The 22,181-nt window shown below is 41.6% G+C and overlaps 2 protein-coding genes across 4 annotated transcripts in view; one reads left to right on the top strand and one right to left on the bottom strand.

Annotated features, from left to right (window-relative positions):
• GPSM2 (G protein signaling modulator 2) overlaps positions 1-8,045 on the bottom strand; it is a 44,917-nt gene extending 36,872 nt beyond the window's left edge. For both annotated transcript variants that reach the window (XM_012751637.3, XM_012751643.3), the window contains exon 1: positions 7,777-8,045. The gene's annotated coding sequence lies outside the window, so the exon portion shown is untranslated. The remainder of the gene's footprint in view (positions 1-7,776) is intronic.
• Positions 8,046-20,064: 12,019 nt separating this feature from the next.
• Positions 20,065-22,181, top strand: part of AKNAD1 (AKNA domain containing 1) — a 37,910-nt gene continuing 35,793 nt past the window's right edge. Inside the window, exon 1 of one of the 2 annotated variants that reach the window (XM_075999928.1) lies at positions 20,065-20,399. The gene's annotated coding sequence lies outside the window, so the exon portion shown is untranslated. Of the gene's footprint in view, positions 20,400-21,286; positions 21,499-22,181 lie in introns of those variants that run through there. The other variant, XM_012751650.3, reaches the window with a different exon arrangement.

Raw genomic sequence — 22,181 nt, 5'->3', positions numbered from 1 at the left:
TCCTTTCCCCTCTAAGGTGATCTTTAAAGTGAATTTTGTTCATTATTCCCTTGCTTGTTTTTACACATTTATGTATAGTCCTAAATAACATATCATTTAGTTTTGTGTGGTTTTGCTCAACATGTTTCTGAGATTCATCTCAATTGTTACACATAGCTACAATTGGCATATTTGTATTGTTGTATCCACTGTAGTCCACTGTATACCAAATATATTTTTCATTCTGCTATTGATGGGCATTTGGATTGTAGCTTTTTGAATTACTGTTATTAAAAGTTCTATTATGAACACTGATATTAACTCAATGTACTAGTTAAGGAGCAGAGCAGATACAGTTAAAGAGAGAATGATAAACAGGTAAAGAGATAAAAAATACGAAACAAAGGTGGACAAAATGAGAAGCTCTAAAATAGACCTAATAGGAGGACCAGAAGGAAAACTACAGAGTAAAGGCAAAATCTTCAGTGATAAAAACTGAGAATTTTTTAGAATTGTAGACATGGAAATTGAAGAAGCACATTAAGCCTTAAACAGGATAAATAAAAATGAATCCATACTCAGATATATCACAGAGAAACTACAGCACATCAGATAAAAACTATAACCTCTGGCATAACAATTGAGAGAGACAAATGAGATATATATATCTGAAATAAATTAATAGATATATAATCATAAATTCCTAGAATCTTAGTGTTAGAAACAACCCTACAGGTCAGTTAGTCTAACATTTTACTACAGCATTCCCAGTTAGATTATAAAGCAGCTAATCCTAATTCTGAATAGTCCTATTAGAAAGTTTTTCCATACTTTGAGCAATCTTTCCATTTCTACCCCATTTGTCCTGGTTCTTCCCTCTGCTGCCATAATTCCTCTTCCATATAACATCCTTTTAGGTATTTCAGCTATAACACAAACCAGACTCTAAATAAATAACTAACACCCATTACTTTGTTAATTAAGTACAGTTAGAGGTTAGCAGAGAACAGAGCAGTAACGTGAGAGGGAGGAAGGTAGAAAGAACCAGCCTTGGGAATACTAAAAAACTTCCAAGAGGAAATGAAGTTTTCGTATTAATAATTGGTTTGGCATGTAAGAGTCACAAAATATTAATCCTCTTATCCTTTCCCTTGGCCAACAAAGGAAGTAGTATCGTATTGTTTTGCTTTTGTTACTTTGGGTTTTTTTTTGTTTTTTTTTTTTTTAAGAGATGGGATCTAGCTATGTCATGCAGGCTGGAAGGCAGTGGCTAGTCACATTACCATGATAGCTCACTGCAGCCTCGAACTCCTGTTCTCAAGCGATCCTCCTGCGTCAGCCTCCTTGGTAGCTGGTAGCTGGAACTACAGGCATGTGCCACCATGCCTAGCTAGAAAGCAGTATCTTAAGAAAGGATGAAAAATACATGTAGAAGCTATTAATATGGCAAATTTTCTTGTTTTCTTTTGTAAAGAGAATTAGTGTAGATATTCATAGCAATAGCCCCGAAGTGCATCTAGAATACACAGCAGCTAAACTGGCAACCAAACTGTCTTCCATTATTCACTATGAAAGGCTGTCATTTCTAAAATGGGACGGAAAGAGAGGTATTAGCACTAGTTTAACTTAGAATTAAATAAATTACAGTAGGCCTTCTATATCTGTGGGTTCCACATCCATGGATTCAACCAAGAGAGGATCGAAAATATTTGGGGGGAAAAAAGGATGGCTGAATATGTACTGAACATGTACAGACTTTTTTCCCTTATCATTATTCTCATAACAACTATTTACATAGCATTTACATTGCATTATATAAGTAATCTAGAGGTGACTTAAAATATGTGGGAGGATATGCATAGGTTATATGCAAGTACTACACCATGTTATATAAGGGACTTGAGCATTTGGGGATTCTAGAAACAAGGGATACCAAGGGACGCCTGTATTTTTAATTTAAATATTTTTCTCATCCATGAGATAATGAAATTTCAAATTTTACCAATCCCTTAAAAATGTTAATTCACTTATTAAAACAAACATGTAATTATTTACATGTTCAACAAATTAACAAATTAATTAATAAATGAATAAAAATAAATGAAGTTGTTCAAGGCTGCTTTCTGGTTGGTAAAAAAAAATGAATAAATTAAATAAATATATGAAGTTGAAAGATACCTTATCTGATAAACTGCAAAGGGAATATAATTTTTAACATAATTAAAACAAGAAGATAGAATGCTATTCACTGTTTTACTAAGGACAATTTACAATAGGGTCTTACAACTCTCAAAAGAATATCCAAAATAGTCACTCTTACATTATAATCTCTATAACAATTAAGTAGTATTTCATATCTTAAAATTATTCACTGAACAAACAAGCAATTCTTGATTCATGATTCATGTTGCAAGAACTCTCTAACCAATTTAGTAACAACGTGATCACCTGTGCTCCACCTTACACGGAATTAACAAACCCACCTCACATTTAACACTATATAAAGTGAGTGTTGGCCAGGCGCAGTGGCTCACACCTGTAATCCTAGCACTCGGAGGCAGAGGTGAGCAGATCATTTGAGCTCAGGAGTTCAAGACCTGCCTGAGCAAGAGTGAGACCCCATCTGTACTAAAAATAGAAAGAAATTAGCTGGACAAATAAAAATATATAGAAAAAATATATTTTTTTCTATGGCATGGTGGTGCATACCTGTAGTCCCAGCTACTTGGGAGGCTGAGGCAGGAGGATCACTTAAGCCCAGGTTTGAGGTTGCTGTGAGGTAGGCTGACGCCATGGCACTCTGGCCCAGGCAACAGAGCAAGACTTTGTCCCAAAAAAAAAAAAAAAAAAAAAGTGTGTGTGTGTGTGTGTGTGTAAGACTAGTAAAATTTGTAACAAATAGTAAATTACAAATTTGTTCATTAGATAAGAAAATTTAATGACAGAACCAGGAATGGGAATGGAAATTATCAGTTTGAAGGAATACTGAAAAGTCATCAAGTTTAACCTCCAACCTCCATTAAGACTTACAACTAGTAATTTGCAATGAACAAATCCATCCCTTAACGGCATCTCCCAAACAATGCTCCAGAAACCTCACTAGTAACAAAACTGTTAGGTCACAGCATCTTTTGGTCTGACCATAAAGAAATAAAGAGAAAGCAATCATCTTTTCCATATCCCAAAAATGGACAGAAAGATCAACTAGTACACAACTCTCCTCACAATTACCTGATTAGAAAGTCAAAATAGGCAGACTCTCTTTATAACTAGGTCGACTTTATAGCTAGGTGGACTTCTAAACACTGTCCAAGGTATGCAATCAGAGTAGACATGAAATCCTGGCCCTGGTTTACTCCATTGGCAATAAAATGCTTGCAAATCAGGTGATGAGGGAAAATGGGGGAAAGACAGATGTCGTCCTTCTTTGAATTTATCTAAACTATCTGCTCCTGACTGCCACTTAAATGCCAATAACTTCTGATCTGTTTCATTCAACAATCTATATAAACTTGTAACACCCATCAGATGACAAATACAACTTACTTTTCTTGCCTCCAGGTTAGATTATCTAAACTATATATAAACTTTTTTGGTAAGCACAGCCATTTATTACTACTAATGTTGGTCAGCCATCTGCTTCAATCAATTAATACATATATATGATAATTTAAAAACTCAACAGTGCAATAGAAAAGAAGTGATCCTTTCTACTAAGTATTGTTCTTGAATTAGTACATGACAATAAATCAGTTCTCTTAACAGGACTTTAAAATGGCAAAATTGGTTTCAAACACATTTTTAAGCAGAAATAAATCCCAACTGCAAAAGGTTTATAAATGACTAAAATGGGTCCCTAGAGAGTTTGAGTTTAGAATTCTTCATGGGGAAAATATATTAAACATGACCCTGTCCTCTCTTCCCAAAACTTATCACTATTCTGTGGGAAAACATATGTTTCTATGCAATTCAATAATGTTATGAGATGGTATGGGAAGAATAATTCTAACTAAAAAGGACCAGGGAAAGCTTTTTGGAAGCAAGGAAATCTGTACTGCACCTTGAAAGATGGCTAGATCTTATTAGGCAAATGGAGGAAAGGCATTCCAGTCGAGGGAAATGGTTCAAGAAAAAGCAAAGAGGTAGGAATGCACAGAATGTTTTCCAGGATAAGCACATTGGGTTAAAAGTAGTCGAACAGTCTGAGAAGGTAGAACAGTACCAAACTGTGAGGGACTCTGAATACAGAGTCAGCCTTACATTTATATAATAGGTAAACTTTTAAGGTTTTGTTTTTTTTGGTTTTTTTTTTGAGACAGAGTCTCGCTTTGTTGCCCAGGCTAGAGTGAGTGCCGTGGCGTCAGCCTAGCTCACAGCAACCTCAATCTCCTGGGCTCGAGTGATCCTTCTGCCTCAGCCTCCCGAGTAGCTGGGACTACAGGCATGCGCCACCATGCCCGGCTAATTTTTTATATATATATATCAGATGGCCAATTAATTTCTTTCTATTTTTTTTTTTTATAGTAGAGACGGGGTCTCGCTCTTGCTCAGGCTGGTTTTGAACTCCTGACCTTGAGCAATCCGCCCGCCTCGGCCTCCCAAGAGCTAGGATTACAGGCGTGAGCCACAGCGCCCGGCCAAGGTTTTGTTTTTGACAAAGGAATAGCAAAGTGGGATCTGTGCTAGAAAAATAAACCAGCAGCAACATATAAAGCAGAATGGGGAGACAGACAAGAGAAAAATACCGCAAAAACTCCAGAAACAACTATTGAATAGGAAGCATTCTCATCATCTCATAACACCAAGGACATCGCTTTGCACATGAAAGATGTCCAACAAACTTTTTGCTTTCTTGCCTGGAAAAATATAGGAACTATGAAGCAGCAAAGAATCCTACAATAGCGAGAAAACCTGACTTTGATACATTTCTGCTCCACAATAAAGATTATATTCAGGCCGGGCGCTGTGGCTCACGCCTGTAATCCTAGCTCTTGGGAGGCCGAGGCGGGCGGATTGCTCAAGGTCAGGAGTTCAAAACCAGCCTGAGCAAGAGCGAGACCCCGTCTCTACTATAAATAGAAAGAAATTAATTGGCCAACTGATATATATATATAAAAAATTAGCCGGGCATGGTGGCGCATGCCTGTAGTCCCAGCTACTCGGGAGGCTGAGGCAGAAGGATCACTCAAGCCCAGGAGTTTGAGGTTGCTGTGAGCTAGGCTGACGCCACGGCACTCACTCTAGCCTGGACAACAAAGTGAGACTCTGTCTCAAAAAAAAAAAAAAAAAGATTATATTCAGATTCATATAAATAACTCAGAAGAGTCTTACTTTTAATTTATAAATGTTTTGTAAAGATGATTAAAAGGCTACTAAAAATGTTCTGTGATTTGTAAGGCAATGAAAACAAGATAGTTCAAAAAGGACTGAAATATTTCTGCTTAGTCACAACAAAACACAGCACCTACAGGCATATTTAAAGTAAAATTATGTCCCTACAAATGGAATCCAGAGACATGGCAGAAGCTCAAACACATACAAAAAAGCAGTAATACAGCATGTGCTTTGGGATCAGGCCATGGTTTGAATCCCAGCACAGTGATTTATTAGTTATATGATCTTAAGCTAGTTAAACTCTCAGAACTGGTGTGGGCATAATGGTACTTATCTAACATGTGGTGTGATGATCCTCTGAGACACAATTTACAAAGCACCTAACCCAGTGCCTGACTCTGATATTAACAAAAGTACTCAATAAAGGATAGGACTGTAGTAATAGTTGCTGTTATTATAAAATAGAATATGTCTATTAGAATAGATTTAGAATAGTCTAAATCTATGTTAGGTTTTCAATTTTAAAATCCCAGAGAACTACTTACAAAACTTATTTTTTAGATAAATCTTAGAAATATTTTATGATTAATAAAAGGTGGCCAGACACAGTGGCTCACACCTGTAATCCTACCACTCTAGGAGGCTGAGGCGGGAGGATTGCTTAAGCTCAGGAATTCAAGACCAGCCTGAGCAAAAAAAGTGAGACCCCGAGACCCCATCTCTACAAAAAAATAGAAAAATTAGCCGGGTGTTGAAGCACTCGCCTATAGTCCCAGCTACTTGGGAGGCTGAGGCAGGAGGATAGCTTTAGCTCAGGAGTATGAGGTTGCAGTGAGCTATGATGACACCACTGCACTCTTCCGGGTCTGGGGACAGAGCGAGACACTGTCTCAAAAAAAAAAAAGTCATTTTCCAACTACTGTATCCTATCACTGTTGTAATTAGCCTAGTACCAAGTCTCAGATTTATATTAAAATATATTTGTAACATCAAATGTCTGATTTAATAATGGAAGAAAATAAATTAAACCGCTTATCTTGTCAAAGAGGAGTTGGGGGATATGCCGCCACAACAATATCATACAACTTTTTACTTTGTAACCACTCCACTCCTTAAATTGTAATAGCCTGAGAAACCTCTTGTCAAAACCAATTCATTGTAAGTTGCAAAGCATAGCAGGTATGAGACTGCCCCTCATCCCTGAGCATCCCACCTCCTTAACTACACTTCAACAACAGTGATCTTTTATGTTTTTTGGTTGTTTTTTTTTTTTTTAATTTCAGGATATTATAGGGGTACAAACATTTTGGGAACAAGTAATGCCTTTGCCTCACCCAAGCCAGGGCTAGAGGTGTGCCCTACCCCCATACAGTGCACACAGCATCCATTAATTGTGAGTTTACCCCCCTAACCCTCCCACCTGACCGACACCCAATGAATATTACCACGACGTGAGCACCTTAGTGTTATCAGTTAGTATGTTGTTTACTAATCAGCCAAAGCTGCCTTAATAGTGAGAACCCAAGAAAAGTTGTATTTATCAGAAGTAATCACGCTGGCTTCTATCACACCAGAAATCTTTGGTATACCCTTCTAAAGTGGCTGTTTGAAAACTCAGCTCAGCTGGTCATGTTAACGTCCAATACAAACCAGGAAGCACTCCAATACAAGCCTGACAGAGAGGAAAGCCAAGAACCTACTTCGTTTAATTCTAAGGTGGGGTTAAATTATGCATTAAGGCAAATAAAATTTCCATCCCCCTTTTCTTTAACACAGTTCAACTGATACTAGTTTAAATGATCTAACTGGCTACCATTAAGACATAAGAAAACTATATTTTCTACTTTTTAATTGAAGATATTCCATAGACTTCGGAAAAGGGTTTTCTTAATATTTTATGCCTAAACTTTTTGCAGCAACTACCTATTTCTATGGTAAATCGACCTGATGGTGCCTAAAAGTTCACTACTTTAAATGTGACCAACGCAGATATCTGACAAAAACTGCCTAGTTTAGATACCAAGCGCACGAATTCAAGGGACTGCGATCTGCCTGGGATTTAATTCCACGGGGATTCGGGCTTTTAATCTACTATTTGTTATTCCCACTCGGAGTACGTAAGAGGTGACTATCCTAGTATACTTTTTATCTTAAAAAATTAGCGAATGAAGTTCTTAAGCTTACTCTCGTTTTAACATCTTCCACCAAGAAAGCAGCTCAGGGCTCGGTCCTAGCGCAAGCTGCTCCTCAGCCGGAGTTTCTGGTTCCCGAGCCGGACACTCCAGACGCCGCGTCCACGCAGCGCCCCCGGACCCGGCGAGCCCCCCGCCGCGTCCCCGCCTCCTCCCGCCGCGAACAAAGGCAGTCGCCCCCTACACGCACGCACACACACACACACCCTCCCGGTCAGCTCCTTCCGGGGGCCCCTCAAACGCCTCACCCCTGCGCCACGGCAGAACTCACCTCCCGCGGGCCAGCGGGTCCGGGGTGCGCGGCGAAGCTCAAACAGCTGCCGCCTACGGCAACAGGCGGGCGGTCACGGCCCCCACCCCCCGCGGGTCTGCGAGCAGGCAAAGGCACCACCGGGGGCCGGCGCGAGCCCTCCGCCCCCGCCCGGTCACGTGGTCGAGAGCCCAGGGCTCCCCTCGGCGTCTCTCTGCCACCTAGGGGTCCCACAGCGCCGCCAGCCCTCAACGCCTCCCTTGTCTGCGCCTGCGCCCCCAGCTGCAGCCGCTCTCATTCAAACCGACCACGCCCCGCGTCTTTCGGACTGGCCAATGACCGGCGGCGGGGCGGGGCGCGGCGGGGCGCGGCGTTAGCCTCCTGGCTCCCTTCTCCCCGCCCGGGACCTGCGTGTCAGGTTGAGGGGGGGTTTTGAAGGCTCGTTCTTCCTCCTCTGGCTCCGGGCCTAGTCCTCAAACAGCAAACTGAAGTTTCTTACTTGTTCTCTTATTTCTTCTTCGGACACTCAAAGGTGGAATAATAAAGATCGTCCAGAGTTCAGATAGGGTCTGCGCTGACCCCTTTAAAAGATGGGATTCCCCAAAGCAGTGCCTCCTTCCTGCGAGGCTCCCGCCGCCCTATACAGAATGAGTACTCTGAGCGGCAGCTGCAGGGTGTTTAAGAAAAAGAGGCCTCTGTGAAAGGAACAGGGGACCGTGTGAAACTCTGAACAAGGCAGCCTCAGTTCTTGAAGCTGTGTCACAATTATGGCGTTTCCAGCTGCTGGAAAAGCAAACTTTTGCTGCCTGCAGAATCGCTGTTTCCCAGGAAAACTGGGTGGCAGTTTTACTTAGTTTCAGCAGCTACATTCCAAACACGCTGGGGAGAATAAGTTTTATTTCCGCACACCTCCCCTCCGAACCAAGTTAACCAAAAAATAGATCTCAGTTTGTTCTTCACAAAATATCATGACTGGAGGAGCCTCTCTCTGGGGTAAAGAATTTGATGAATTTAGTTAGATTATTTCTCAAATCGATATTTCTCCACTTAAGTGAAATTTAAATGTTTCTACAGGGTTAAGGATATGTTAAAGAAAATCCCCGTTTCAGTATCTTCTCTGAATGACAGCCATAACCTAATGAGCAACATTTCTCATCAGGTGGGAGTTATGGCAAATTGTTTAAAGGAACAGCTTCGGCATCAAACCAGACCTGGGTTTGAGTTCCAACTCTGCCACTTACCGGACCTTGGCCGAGTTACTTATTCTGTTTAGCCTTTTATTTAGCTTTTATTCTCTTTAGCCTTTGTTTTATTATCCATAAAACGCAGATAATTCATAAGGGTTGTTATGATGCTTCAGTGAGGTCGGGTTGTTAAGTGGTTGACCTTGGCCCTGACAGGTAGGAACTGCTCAATGCATGGCACCTAGTATCATTATTATCAAGCACCTTTAATATCAGGTTCTTATAAACAACCACCAAATTAGCTGGCTGTATTATGTCAGAGGTAGGTATTGTAATTCCTTCTTACTCATAAAAATTCTTTTTACATATTGATACTTTTAAGTATTGATACTATGAAAGCCACAAAGGAAGTACAATATATTGAATTCAACATGTCCAAAATGAATCATTATTTCTTCCCTGCGAATCTCTTACACATGTGATTTTCTATTTCTGATGTTAGCTCCATCTTCCTAATCACTGAAGTTGAATTATCTTTTTAAAAGCATGAATCAGATTATGTAGCTCTCCTACTTAAAAACCTTTAGTGAAGTGACTTCCCATTTGATTTAAAATAAAATCCAAACGCCCTACCATGGCCCACAAAGCCTTAAGCCATCTTACCCCTGCCCACCTCTCTATACTCCTCTATTTCCTTCTCCTCCTGCCTCACTTTCCTGCAAATACACAGCGCATTCTTCAGGCCCTAGCACAGACCAAACCTCATCTCAGGACCTCCCTGGCAGTTCCCTCTGCCTAGATTTTTCCCCAAGCTCTTTAAATGGCTGGCTTCTTTTTATCCCTCAGCTCTCAGCTTATTCATTACAGCATTCAGCAAGTATTTATTGAGTTTCTGCTGTGTGTCAGGAACTGTTTTTGGGCACTGGGAATACAGTAGTGATCACAGCAGAACACAGCCCCTTCTCTCATGGAGCTCATTGAAAATAAATAACAAGAAAAAATGTCTGGTGGTGATAGGTACCATGCAGAGAGTTAAATGAAGGGTGATGTGAGAGTGAATGACTGAATGACTAGGTTGAGGGTCAAGGTAAGGAAGGCCTCTCTGAGAAGATGATGTTCAAAGCCAGATTTCAATTATGGAGAAGGAGCTGGCCTTCAAGCAAACTTCAGAGAAGAGCACATAAGGCAAAGTCCTCTTTTGTAGATTTGAGAAACTGGAGGAAGGCCACTGTAGCTGAAGTGAAAGAGAGGAAAACACACAAGAGGCCACCGAGGCCTTTGTAAGCCAGGGTAGTGAGTATAGACTTTATTTTTGAAATGTTATATAGGAAGCCAGTGGAAAGTTTTAAGCAGGGGAGTAACTTTATCTGCTTTGTATTTTTAAAAGAGCACTCTGGAACAAATCCAGAACTTGAGACATTCTGCAGCTAGCCCAGAGTCTTCATAAAAGTCAATATCATGAAAAACAAACTATACAAGGCACCTGAATCTTGATGGAGTCCTAAATCAGGCAGAGAGGGAGAGACCTGTTTAACATATACTGTCATCTGTTCAATGAATGGCTATTATGTGCCAGGTGCTCTGCTGGGTGCTAGGAACACAGCAGTGAGGTTGCACTGCACCATTCCCACACGACTAGATGAAAGCTCCTGGTGCCAACACTGCTGACAGGCTTCCTTGACCATTCTTTAGTGCCTTGGAGTAGGGGGAGAGCAGTGAGAATGTACACAACCCCACAACATGTGGGGATGTTAGGATAGGCCAAGCTTAGCTTTTTAAAGATGAAGCCAGGCCAGGCATGGTGGCTCACGCCTGTAATCCTAGCACTCTGGGAGGCCAAGGCAGGATGATCACTCAAGGTCAGGAGTTCGAAACCAGCCTGAGCAAGAGCAAGACCCCCTCTCTACTAAAAATAGAAAGAAATTGGCCAAATAAAAATATATAGAAAAAATTAGCTGGGCATGGTGACGCATGCCTGTAGTCCCAGCTGCTTGGGAGGCTGAGGCAGGAGGATCGTTTGAGCCCAGGAGTTTGAGGTTGCTGTGAGCTAGGCTGACGACGCCATGGCACTCTAGCCAGGGCAACAAAGTGAGACTTTGTCTCAAAAACATAAATAAAATAATGAAGCTAGAGTGGCTGGACTTCCCATAGTTGTAAATAACCACATTGAATCAAGGCAAATTTGAATAACCAATTAGATAATACATGTTCCCTCCCCAACAAAGTCTACCAGAGAATAACAGTGCTCCCTTGACTGAAAGTCAGAAGCATTGGGTGTGGAGGTTCCTCAGCAAGAAGGTGAACTTGGTAGTTCACCTTTAAAATAAAAGAAGGAAAAAATGGGGATGAGGAAAGAAGGTTTCCAAAGGAATACCCAAGATGGGAAGAAGACTTCAAAGTGCAGGGGAAACAGACTATTAGGCTTCATCTTTCCTGAGAAATCTAGAGTGAACCAATAAATAATAATAGCTAAAAGTTACTGGTGCTAAATATATGCCAGGCACTGTTCTAAGCACTGTTTGTGTTTGAGGATTCTACCTGGATGCTGGCTGATGCAAGGACAGGGCCCAGTACATAGTGCTAAATAACTTTTGCTATTATTATTATTTTAACTATTATTTCATCTCCACCACAACCCTATGAAGTAGGTACTAATATCATCCCCATTTTACAGTATCTTAGGTTGGTTTCCCTAGAATCAGATCCTGAAATGAGGATTGAGATCCATATGATTTACCGAGGGAGGGAGTAAAACAGGACAAGGAACTGGAAAGATCCAAGCAAGACCCAAGCAGGAATGGATCTCAGGAAATCCTAGCCTTGGTCCAATGTACAGAGGGAGGACTCTAGAGTCTATAACATAAGCAAGGGTGCTGTTTGTACCCTTGTATCAGGATGGAGTGGGGTGTGACTGGTGTCCCTAGCACAGACTGTCCAGGGAAAGGGGCAGCTGTGAGCTCTAGCAGCCAACCCCAAGAAGAATCACTGTGAGTTTGTATTTTCCTCATGTGTGCCTCTCTGTTACTTCCTTCTGGTGTACTTCTATAAAAAACACTTAGATGTGAAAAGAGATTAAGTGCTTGGAAACAGGGATATAATAGTTGAGCGGGGTGGATAGAATGTCCTGCACTAGGGTGACTAACCATCCTGAGACTGAGGAGGTCCCAGGAGACGGGACTTTCAAGCTCATATTATTTTTTATAGAGACAGGGGTCTCACTATGTTGTCCAGGCTGGTCTCTAACTCTTGTCCTCAAGCAATCCTCACACCTCAGCCTCCCAAAGTGCTGGGATTACAAGTGTGCACCACCACCCAGCCCTGGGACTTCCAATTTTAAAACCAAGGCTGGAGTTAGTTGGTAAAGGCAAGTTGAGTGTGGAAACCCTTTAGGGCTTATGGAACAAAGAAAGTAGGTTTAAGAGAAAGAGAAGCAAATAAGTATTAATAGTTTAGGGCTTTAACCAGGAGACACCCCCCTGGTTCTTTTACGGGGTTACCTTTTAGGGCACTCTAAAATTGGGGTGGACAATATCCCTTCCCAACACACATCTGGAGGCTGCCTGTTGGCAAATCAGTCAAGTGCTCTTAATTCACACTGTGTCAAGTGCAGAAGTCACAAGTTGTCCAATGAAACTTCTTTACTGCCCTTTGTTCAAAAACTCACTTAGTGGGTGGATTGGTTAGAAAAGAAGTGAGACTCTTATGACTACCCCCTAGCAGTCTTCCATCTGTCTAACTTGCAAGAGTCTGTTTGCCTTTAGGGTAGTACGCTTGCTCAGATGTTCTCCTCTGAAGATAATGCCACTGTTTTATGAGGCTATTATCAGTCCTTAATAATGGCATCACAAATGTGCCCAGAGGTTCCAGGCAAATCATATGAATCTAAATTGTCATCATTTAGAACTCTTTCTACTCTACTGGCTAGACTCCATCACAGGTAGTTGTCACTGACCTTTCCCAAACTATGGTTTTATTACATCAGCAGGATCTTGGTAGAGCCCTAGTCTCAGAGACATAAAGAACTAATTTGCTTTTTAGAGGTGTCTCACGTCCCAGTTAGGTCAAATTCCTCCCAAGAAACCAGGAATAGTCATCCTATAGACACTTGATAGCATGCAAGAGGGATTGTCCAGAAAAGGGTAGACCTTTGGGCAATACTTGGGCAATATTTGGGCAATACTCCCATGTCAGTGTCTACAAATTCTATCCATTGCCTCTATTCCAACCAATGACAACTGCCCCCACCCCTGACCACAGGCCTCTCTTGCTGTGTTCTCAGAGCCTCTTAAACCCACTTAGAAGGCCTGCAGATATACTCCTCTCTATCAAGTTAGGTATAAAGGCTTTTTCTAGCCTCCTCAGTTACATTTCTACCCTTTCTTGCCCTTCCGCTCAGGGAAGAGGAAGAAGGAGAGAAGAAGGAAAGATTTGACATTTATTGAGTACCTAAGTGTCAGAAACTGAGCAAGGCACTTTATCCACTTATCTCATTTAATCCTCATAAACACCCTTTATCCCCATTTTGTGAATGAGGAAACTGAAGTTCAGATTACTTATTAATAGATAACTCATCCAAGGTCCTCAATTAATAAAGAAGAGAGCTAAGAATCAAACTCAGTTTTTATTAATAAATAACTTCTGCTTCCCCACTGTTCCCAAGCAGTCAGATGGGTCTTCCTCCCTTCCCTCCTTCCTGCCCACCTTCCCCCTCCCATTCTCCTCTGCCAATATTTTATGATCATGATGAATGCTATTATAGAGTACAGGGAGTGCTCTGAAGGCTTGCATCAGGGGATCCTGACTTAGTGTAGGAGATGAAGGAAGGTTCTGGAGGGAGTGACATGCTCAGGGATGAGTAAGAAATGACCAGGTAGAAAGGAAGGAGGAGGTTGGGGCAGACACCCCAGGCCTGTGAACAGCTGAAGGGAAGACCACGGGGTGGGCAGGACACTGTGCATTTGAGGAACAAAAGAAGTTCAGGGAACAGGGAATGGGCAGGGGCCAGGGAGTGAGTGCTTGAGGGAGAAGTTCTGGTCCTCATCTCTGACTTCACCTCACACTCCCCTGAAGTAATAAGGGAAGGGTTATTTTCAGAGAAAATAAAAAGGGTTATCTTTTCAGAGAAAACCTGTTTTATCTTTAGAGTGTCGTTACTTAATGAGGGTCCTATTGGCACTTTGGACGAGACAGTTCTCTGCACAGGACTGTTTTGTACCTTGCTTCCATCTGGCTCCCAGTACTAAATGCCAGCTGCAACTCCCCCTCCATTTCTGAGAGCCCCTGGGCTGTCCTGCCCTCCTTCTGAGAACCAATTGCTAGTTCAGCTGCAGGAGTATCACTGCCATCTGCTTCAGGACCATGCTTTATCCTTTCATCTGGCCACATCCAAACTCCCCTTGGGTGGATTTCCTTCCCTATAGACGCCCTGATGGCTCTAACGTTTTGTTTTTTTTTTTTTTTTTTTTTGAGACAGAGTCTCGCTTTGTTGCCCAGGCTAGAGTGAGTGCCATGGCGTCAGCCTAGCTCACAGCAACCTCAAACTCCTGGCTCAAGCAATCCTGCTGCCTCAGCCTCCCAAGTAGCTGGGACTACAGGCATTCGCCACCATGCCCGGCTAATTTTTTGTATATATATTAGTTGGCCAATTAATTTCTTTCTATTTATAGTAGAGACGGGGTCTCACTCTTGCTCAGGCTGGTTTCGAACTCCTGACCTCGAGCAATCCGCCCGCCTCAGCCTCCCAGAGAGCTAGGATTACAGGCGTGAGCCACCGCGCCCGGCTTAACGTTTATCATCATGGCACACCGGGAGCATTTCCAATTCCATGGAATGCATGTTGAGTTCCTGTCATATACCCGGAGTAGAGACAGGCTAGTGACAAAAGACAGATATGAAACAACTAATTGCAAGACAGTGGGGAAAGTGTAACTGCAGAAGCTTGTACAGGGGATGGAGGTGGCAGAGGAAGAAGGGATGACCTCTCCTGGCTAAGGAGGTAGGTGGGGGGAAGGGCATTCCAGGCAGAGAGGATAGCAGTGTAATCCAAAGAGTGGGGACATAAGACACCAGGTGAGCTTGGAGAGCTGTAAAGAGCCTGGAATTGTGGAAGCATGACTCTCAAGGCAGGGTGTGGTAGGAAGACAGGTTGGAGAGGTAGACAGGTGGCGACAGTTCACAAAAGGCTTCACATGCCTTGTGAAGGAGCTTAGACAGTATACAGAATAAACTCCCAAATGTGTTGCTCTGCAAATCTTCAATTATCCTGAAACGATAACATCTGAATGAGGTATTTAAAAATTTTCGGAAGAGCTTTACAGATAAGGTTACTGCAATGTGGTACAAGTTTCTCTCGGGCTCTATAATTTCATTTATGAAGTCCTTGTGTGCCTTGGAGGATTTTAAAGTTTCTTTTCATATATTATTTTTTAACAGATTTCTTGAGCTATAACTGACATACAATAAACAGCACATATTTAAAGGGTACGATTTGTTAAGTCTGACAAACATTCACCACAATCAACATATCCATCACCTCTGAAAATTTTCTCATGCCCCTTCCCAACCTCCTCCCCAACCCCAGGCAACTGCTAGTCTGCTAAATAAGGATCTTGAGAAGATTATCCTAGATTGTCTGGGTGGGCCCAAGACACAATCTAATCACAAGGGTCCTTAGGAGTAAAAGGAAGCAGGAATGTCAGAGTCAGAGGAGATTTGAAGATGTTGTAATGTTGCCTTTGTCAGTGGACGAAGGGGCCATGGGCTAAGGAATGCAGATAGTCTAAAATCTGGAAAAGGCCAGGTTCTCCCCTGAGCGCCTCCAGAAGGAACACAGTCCTGCCTACACCTTGATTTTAGTTCAGTGAAACCATTTTCAGACTTCAACCTCCAGAACTAAAAGATAATAAAATTTGTATTGTTTGACACCACTAAGTTTGTGGTAATTTCATTAAATAAAATTTATGGGAGGTCGTTTTGAACTAAACTCCTGTTTTAGGCCCCAACAGACCAGACCAAACCAGAATGAAGTCACTTGTGCTAGGTGCTGTGTAATCAAACCTAACTTAGAAACTGGCCAGTTTTCCAAAAGGACGGGGATTCGCAGGAAGCGATCCAGTGGGGCCCAGTCAACCTGAGCCAGCATGGTAAGGAAGTCCTCTCTGCTTTAACCCTACAAGGAAAGTAACTTTGAAACAACCAGTCTGTTTTTTGTCCCTTGTTTCTGCTTACTTGGCCTTTTCTGCCCGTAAAGCTCACCCACTCTGCTCAGCTCACTGGAGGGCTTTTCTATTTTGTAGATGGGATGCTGCCCAATTCATGGATCATTAATAGAACCCAATCAGGCCGGGCACGGTGGCTCACGCCTGTAATCCTAGCACTCTGGGAGGCCGAGGTGGGCAGATTGCTCAAGGTCAGGAGTTCGAAACCAGCCTGAGCAAGAGCAAGACCCCGTCTCTACTAAAAATAGAAAAAAATTAATTGGCCAACTAATATATAGAGAAAAAATTAGCCCGGCATCATGGTGCATGCCCGTAGTCCCAGCTACTCGGGAGGCTGAGGCAGCAGGATTGCTTGAGCCCAGGAGTCTGAGGTTGCTGTGAGCTAGGCTGATGCCACAGCACTCATTCTAGCCTGGGCAACAAAGTGAGACTCTGTCTCAAAAAAAAAAAAAAAAAAAAAAAGGAATCAGACTGACCTATCCTAGTTCTACTCCTTTCAGCTGCTTTCTTATCTTAAGGAATTGTATTTACTTTGGGGGCTATGGAGAAGATTGAAGAGATGATATACACAAAGCACCTAGCACACAGTAGGCCCTCAATAGTGTTAGTTTTCTTTGCTTCCCATCTAACAACTGATTCCAAGGGAGGAAATCCTTGTTGCTAGTGACCTGCTGTGTAATTGGAGCTAAATTGCTTCCTCTCCTTGCATCTATTTCATAAGGTTAAAGGGAGATACTTAAGTCCCAGAGAGTATTTAATTAGAGATTGTAAAGTGACTAGATACTCCTGGTTGGAAAGTGTTATTTAGATGCAAAGTGCTGTTATCTTTTGAGCAGGTAATTGTTTCCTGTCCTAAATTGTTTAGCATTGTACTGAGTTTCCATCTCTGAGATAGTGACATTTCTTGAGAGGGTAAAGAAATATCTCAGCTAGGTGTTTGTTGTGAGTCTTCGTTCATTAATGTTTAGTAAGCCTACATAAACCTACCATAAAAGGCTAAATGTTGACTACTTACCTTTCATATGGTTGTCAATTCTGATATTTTAATATAGCAGCTAATATTGTCCAAAGAAGTTGGCATTTTATTTATTATTTATTTATTTATTTAGAGACAGAGTCTCCCTTTGTTGCCCAGGCTAGAGTGAGTGCCGTGGCGTCAGCCTAGCTCACAGCAACCTCAAACTCCTAGGCTCAAGCAATCCTACTGCCTCAGCCTCCCGAGTAGCTGGGACTACAGGCATGCGCCACCATGCCCGGCTAATTTTTTCTATATATATTAGTTGGCCAATTAATTTCTTTCTATTTATAGTAGAGATGGGGTCTCGCTCTTGCTCAGGCTGGTTTCGAACTCCTGAGCTCGAGCTATCCACCCGCCTCAGCCTCCCAGAGTGCTAGGATTACAGGCGTGAGCCACCGCGCCCGGCTAGAAGTTGGCATTTTAGCATTGGATTATGTAATATTTATTGTATAATCATGTTGGGGGCTCTAATTCATTACTACTATTCAAAGAGATTTTTTTTTTTGAGACAGGTTCTCACTCTGTTGCCCAGGCCAGAGTACAGTGTCATCATCATAGCTCACTGCAGCCTCAAACTTCTGAGCTCAAGTGATCCTCCTCCCTCAGCCTCCTGAATGACTGGAGCTACAGGTGTGTGCTACCATGCCTGCCTTTTTTTTTTTTTTGGTAGACACAAGGTCTTATGTTGCTCAGGCTGGTCTCAAACTCCTGGCCTCAAGTGATTCTCCTGCCTCAGTTTCCCAAATGCTAGGGTTATAGGCGTGAGCCTCCATGCTTGGCTGAGTTGTCTTTTTATTTATTTATTTTTTTAGACAGAGTCTCACTCTCTTGCCTGGGCTAGAGTGAGTGCCGTGGCATCAGCCTAGCTCATAGCAACCTCAAACTCCTAGGCTCAAGCAATCCTCTTGCCTCAGCCTCCCAAGTAGCTGGGACTACAGGCACACGCCGCTGTGCCAGGCTAATTTTTTTCTATTTTTTTCAGTTGTTTGGCTAATTTCTTTCTATTTACAGTAGAGACAGGATCTCCCTCTTGCTCAGGCTGGTCTTGAACTCCTGAACTCAAGCAATCCTCCCACCTTGGCCTCACAGAGTGCTAGCATTACAGGCGTGAGCCATCACACATGCCCTGAGTTGTAGTTTTTACCAGAAAGGGGTTAGAGAAGTATTGATAGCTGTTATTTTTCTATCATGACATAATTTATAACTGATTTCATTTCATATTCTTATGTAAAACCATACAAACTGACTAAAAAAGCTAAAATGAAGTACTGAGAGATTTTATGTAATAGTTAATAATTTTTAAAACTAGTATTTATCAGACATTATGTGCCAGGCACTGTTCTAAACCCTATGCATTCATTAAAACTAAAATAGGCATAATCCAACTCTAACATGTCACATTTATTTAGATAGCATTACTATCTGTAGAAATTTTCAAATATGTAGCTGTTCATCAGGATTGTTTGTACTGTGGCGAGATGGAGGAAGATTTGAGAGCATAAGGACTTTGGTTTCAGAGCAATGGCTATCATTTATTGGACGTGACAGATGCCAAATTACATAAACACCTTATTTTATTCTTATAGCAAACTTTTGAAGTAGGATTGTCATCAACATTTTACAAAGTAGGAAAGTAAGAGTCAAAGAAGTTAGGTCATTTGCCCAAACTTAAGAAACTGGGAAATGGCAATACCAGGATTCAGACTCTTGTCCTGCCATTCCTAGAGCATGAAGGAATAGGAGAACCCTGCACTCCTTCCATAAAGAATGTCCTTTACAAGCATAAGTCACTGTGCCTGGCCAGGCTAGACATTTTATCAAAGTCATAACTTTTAGAAATCACTTTGAGAAGCATATATGAAGCATCAATGTATGTGTGTGTGTGTGTGTGTGTGTGTATTTGACATTTTATTCATTATTTTTTAAAAAATTATAATTTCACATCAATGTTCTTCCTTTAGGCAGTGGGTAGAGGACAGAGGAGAGAGGATAAATCTTTCTATAAGGGAAAAAGGGTTTTCCTAAAATATTCTGGCCCTTCTTATCTCTAGGCAGAGGTTGCCAAATTTAAGCTGGAAAGCTTAGAGAAGGGCAGAGAAGTTTCAGGGATGAGGTGTTTTTTTAAAATTATAATTCTTTAAATCAGTGTGTGTTTTAAAGTTTATAATTAGAATTATTTTCAGAAAATCAATTGGCAAGAGTTTTCTAAATGTTCCCAAGCACAGCAAAGGTCTATGATTTACAGTACAAATTAGACAGACTATGATGATTACGTGGCTATGACAATGGGAAAACTGGATAAAAGGCAGCGCTGACCTCCAAAGAGCAAGGAAAACCAGCGAAGGCTGCTGGTAAAACATCGAGAGGAAGTTTCTCCAAATAGTGGTTTGCTTATGGTTTCAAAATTTTTTTTTCCCCTGACTTTTAAAATAGTTTCAGAATAACAAATTTTTAACAGCTGGTCATCAAATTCATGCACACTCACAGAATGACTCTATCTCTAAGACTGACTATAAATAATACATCCATCTGGCTCTCACGGGAGTATCGAATTGACTTGTTGTCCCATCACAGTGTCTCCCTTCTGCCACTCCACAATGACAGGGTGAAGCCACACTGCCACGTTGAACAGATATAGTTACAGATGGAGACGTTGCATTGTGGACACCCCACGTTTCTGAAATAAAGTTAGCTGATAGGATTACCAAGCGTAACCAAATGCAGTCATTGCAGAGGAGGCCTGTATCATATTACCTTTGAAAATATTTTAATCTAGAAACACCATACACTGAATGCAAAATCCATGAATACCTGACCCCTGGGCGTGGCCCAGGACATACTATTCTGAACCATCTCCTATTTTCTTTCATGGGTAAACAGAAATCCTGAGCTAGAAATAGAGGGAGAAAATGTGAAAATTAAAACAGAGTCAAACCAAGTGTTTTGAATGCTCTTAAAGGACCAAAAAAAAAAAAAAAAAGACTACAGTTTAGATCACATTAGAAGTCCCCTATGTGGTCTTCAAAGCTGGATTTCCTGCAGTTAAGGAGCCCAGACGAAGCAGACATATCACGACTTTGAAGCTTCATGTTTGTTCTATTATTCAATCGCAGTCAACTTCCAACTATTGAAAAAAAGATGATTTAGAGTTAAAGGACTGCTCATCTGTGTTGCAAGGCCCTTCAACTTGTTCATTCTGTGATATCCAGAGACTCCAAGAAGTTGGTGAGTTCCTATTGTTACTGCCATCGTTTTAGCTCTTTGTGTTGATGGTAGCATTGGGTTGGCTGAAGACTTAGAGCAGCATATTGCTTTGTACAGTATAAAATATCAATGAATCATGCACTGAAAGCTTTTAATTGTAATCTAGTCACAATCAAAATGACAAATATCTATTTGGATTACTGAATCATTGCCTTCAACAGCCAACTCTTATTGTCATTACAAAGTCAGTAAGGCTGATCTTAGAAGTGTGGGGTGTAGATGCTGTGAGTGTTTTGTGTCTGTGTTAACTGGCACTTCAGGTGGAGGGAGGTAGGAAAAGGTGGGTAGAAACAACTCCTGCTTTCTCCTGTACATCTGGGTCCTATACACCTTCCCCAGTTTGCCTGGGTAGCAGAGGTCTAAACACAGAACAGGGGGTAGTGGGGATGAGGTTGAAAGATTGTTGTAAGCACATGGCCCCACAGTTTTCCTTTGGTGATGAAACAGTCCTCTAATGTGTAAAATTGTATTATCACTAAATGGGCTTAGTGACTAGAAGAAATATCACCTACCAGCCAGAAACCAGGATTTGCTGACCATCTCTGGTCTCTCACCACTAAGGAGTTTGAGTTTTCCCATCTATAGACATTCTTAATTGAATCCATCAGATTGCTAGTCATCCCAGCCGTGGTTTTCTTCTTCTCTTAAATAGGCAGGTTAGTGGCTTAGGCCAGCGCTTCATCACCAAATTTAGATTTCATGATCAAATAAACCACACAGGGAACGGCTGTCAGCATGGTGATCACCTTGGTGTTCATCCTGCTCAGGTCCTGGACTGAAGTGTTTTCACAGGCTGGGGCACTGTGATGTCCTGGCACTGGTTGCTCAAAGTGTTCATGCTCAGAGGGGCTTGTGAGCCGTTGCTGAACACACAATGGTCAGTATAGCTGTGTGAGTGGTCATGGCCCCAAATGTACTCCCCTGACTTCAGTAAATCAAGTTGAATTCTACAGAAAGGTTCTGTTGGGTTCTCACCGGAATCTCTTTGGATGTGCCTTTGGATTCCAAGATTGAGCTGGGTGTTGATGTAGGAAGATGTTCCAGTTTCTTCCAGCTACCTGTAAGGTCCATTACAATGCTAAGTATAGGGACTGTCCCTTTCCAGAAAAAATTTTCTTGATATTTTGGATGCACTAAAAAAAAAAAAAAAAAAAAAAAAAAAAAAAAAAAAAACAGAAAGAAAGAAAGAAAGAACGAACGAACGAACAACAGAGAAGTTGTTTTCCTATATGTAATTAGAGAGTTCCTCAGGCTTATCTTGGTGGTGTCTCTTTTTCTTTTTCTTAAGAGTCATAGCAAAAAGGAAGGGTGTGATGGTTCACACCTGTAATCCTAGGACTCTGGGAAGCCAAGGCAGGAGGATTGCTTGAGCTCAGGAGTTCAAGACCAGCCTGAACAAGAGTAAGACCCTGTCTTTACTAAAAATAGAAAAAATTAGCCAGGTGTGGTGGCGTGCGCCTGTAGTCCCAGCTACTCAGGAGGCTGAGGCAGAAGGATTGCTTGAGCCCAGGAGTTTGAGGTTGCTGTGAGCTAGGCTGACACTGTGGCACTCTAGCTTGGGTAACAGAGCAAGACTATGTCTCAAGAAAAACCAAAAAAAAACAAAAAAAAAAACAGTCATAGCAAAAATCAAATTTTATCAGTTTAAACAGAATAATATTTTAGAAACTGCAATTTAGCCAATAATGTGTCTTTTCTTCCTTAAGAGCAAGGGCTCAGAGTTCGGCAATGAGCTTCTTAAAA

The sequence above is a fragment of the Microcebus murinus genome, chromosome 2, assembly GCF_040939455.1.
Source record: "Microcebus murinus isolate Inina chromosome 2, M.murinus_Inina_mat1.0, whole genome shotgun sequence".
NCBI classification, from domain to species: Eukaryota; Metazoa; Chordata; class Mammalia; order Primates; family Cheirogaleidae; genus Microcebus; species Microcebus murinus.
Note: the sequence above shows the minus strand (reverse complement) of the source record. Positions and strands in the feature narration are given on the sequence as shown.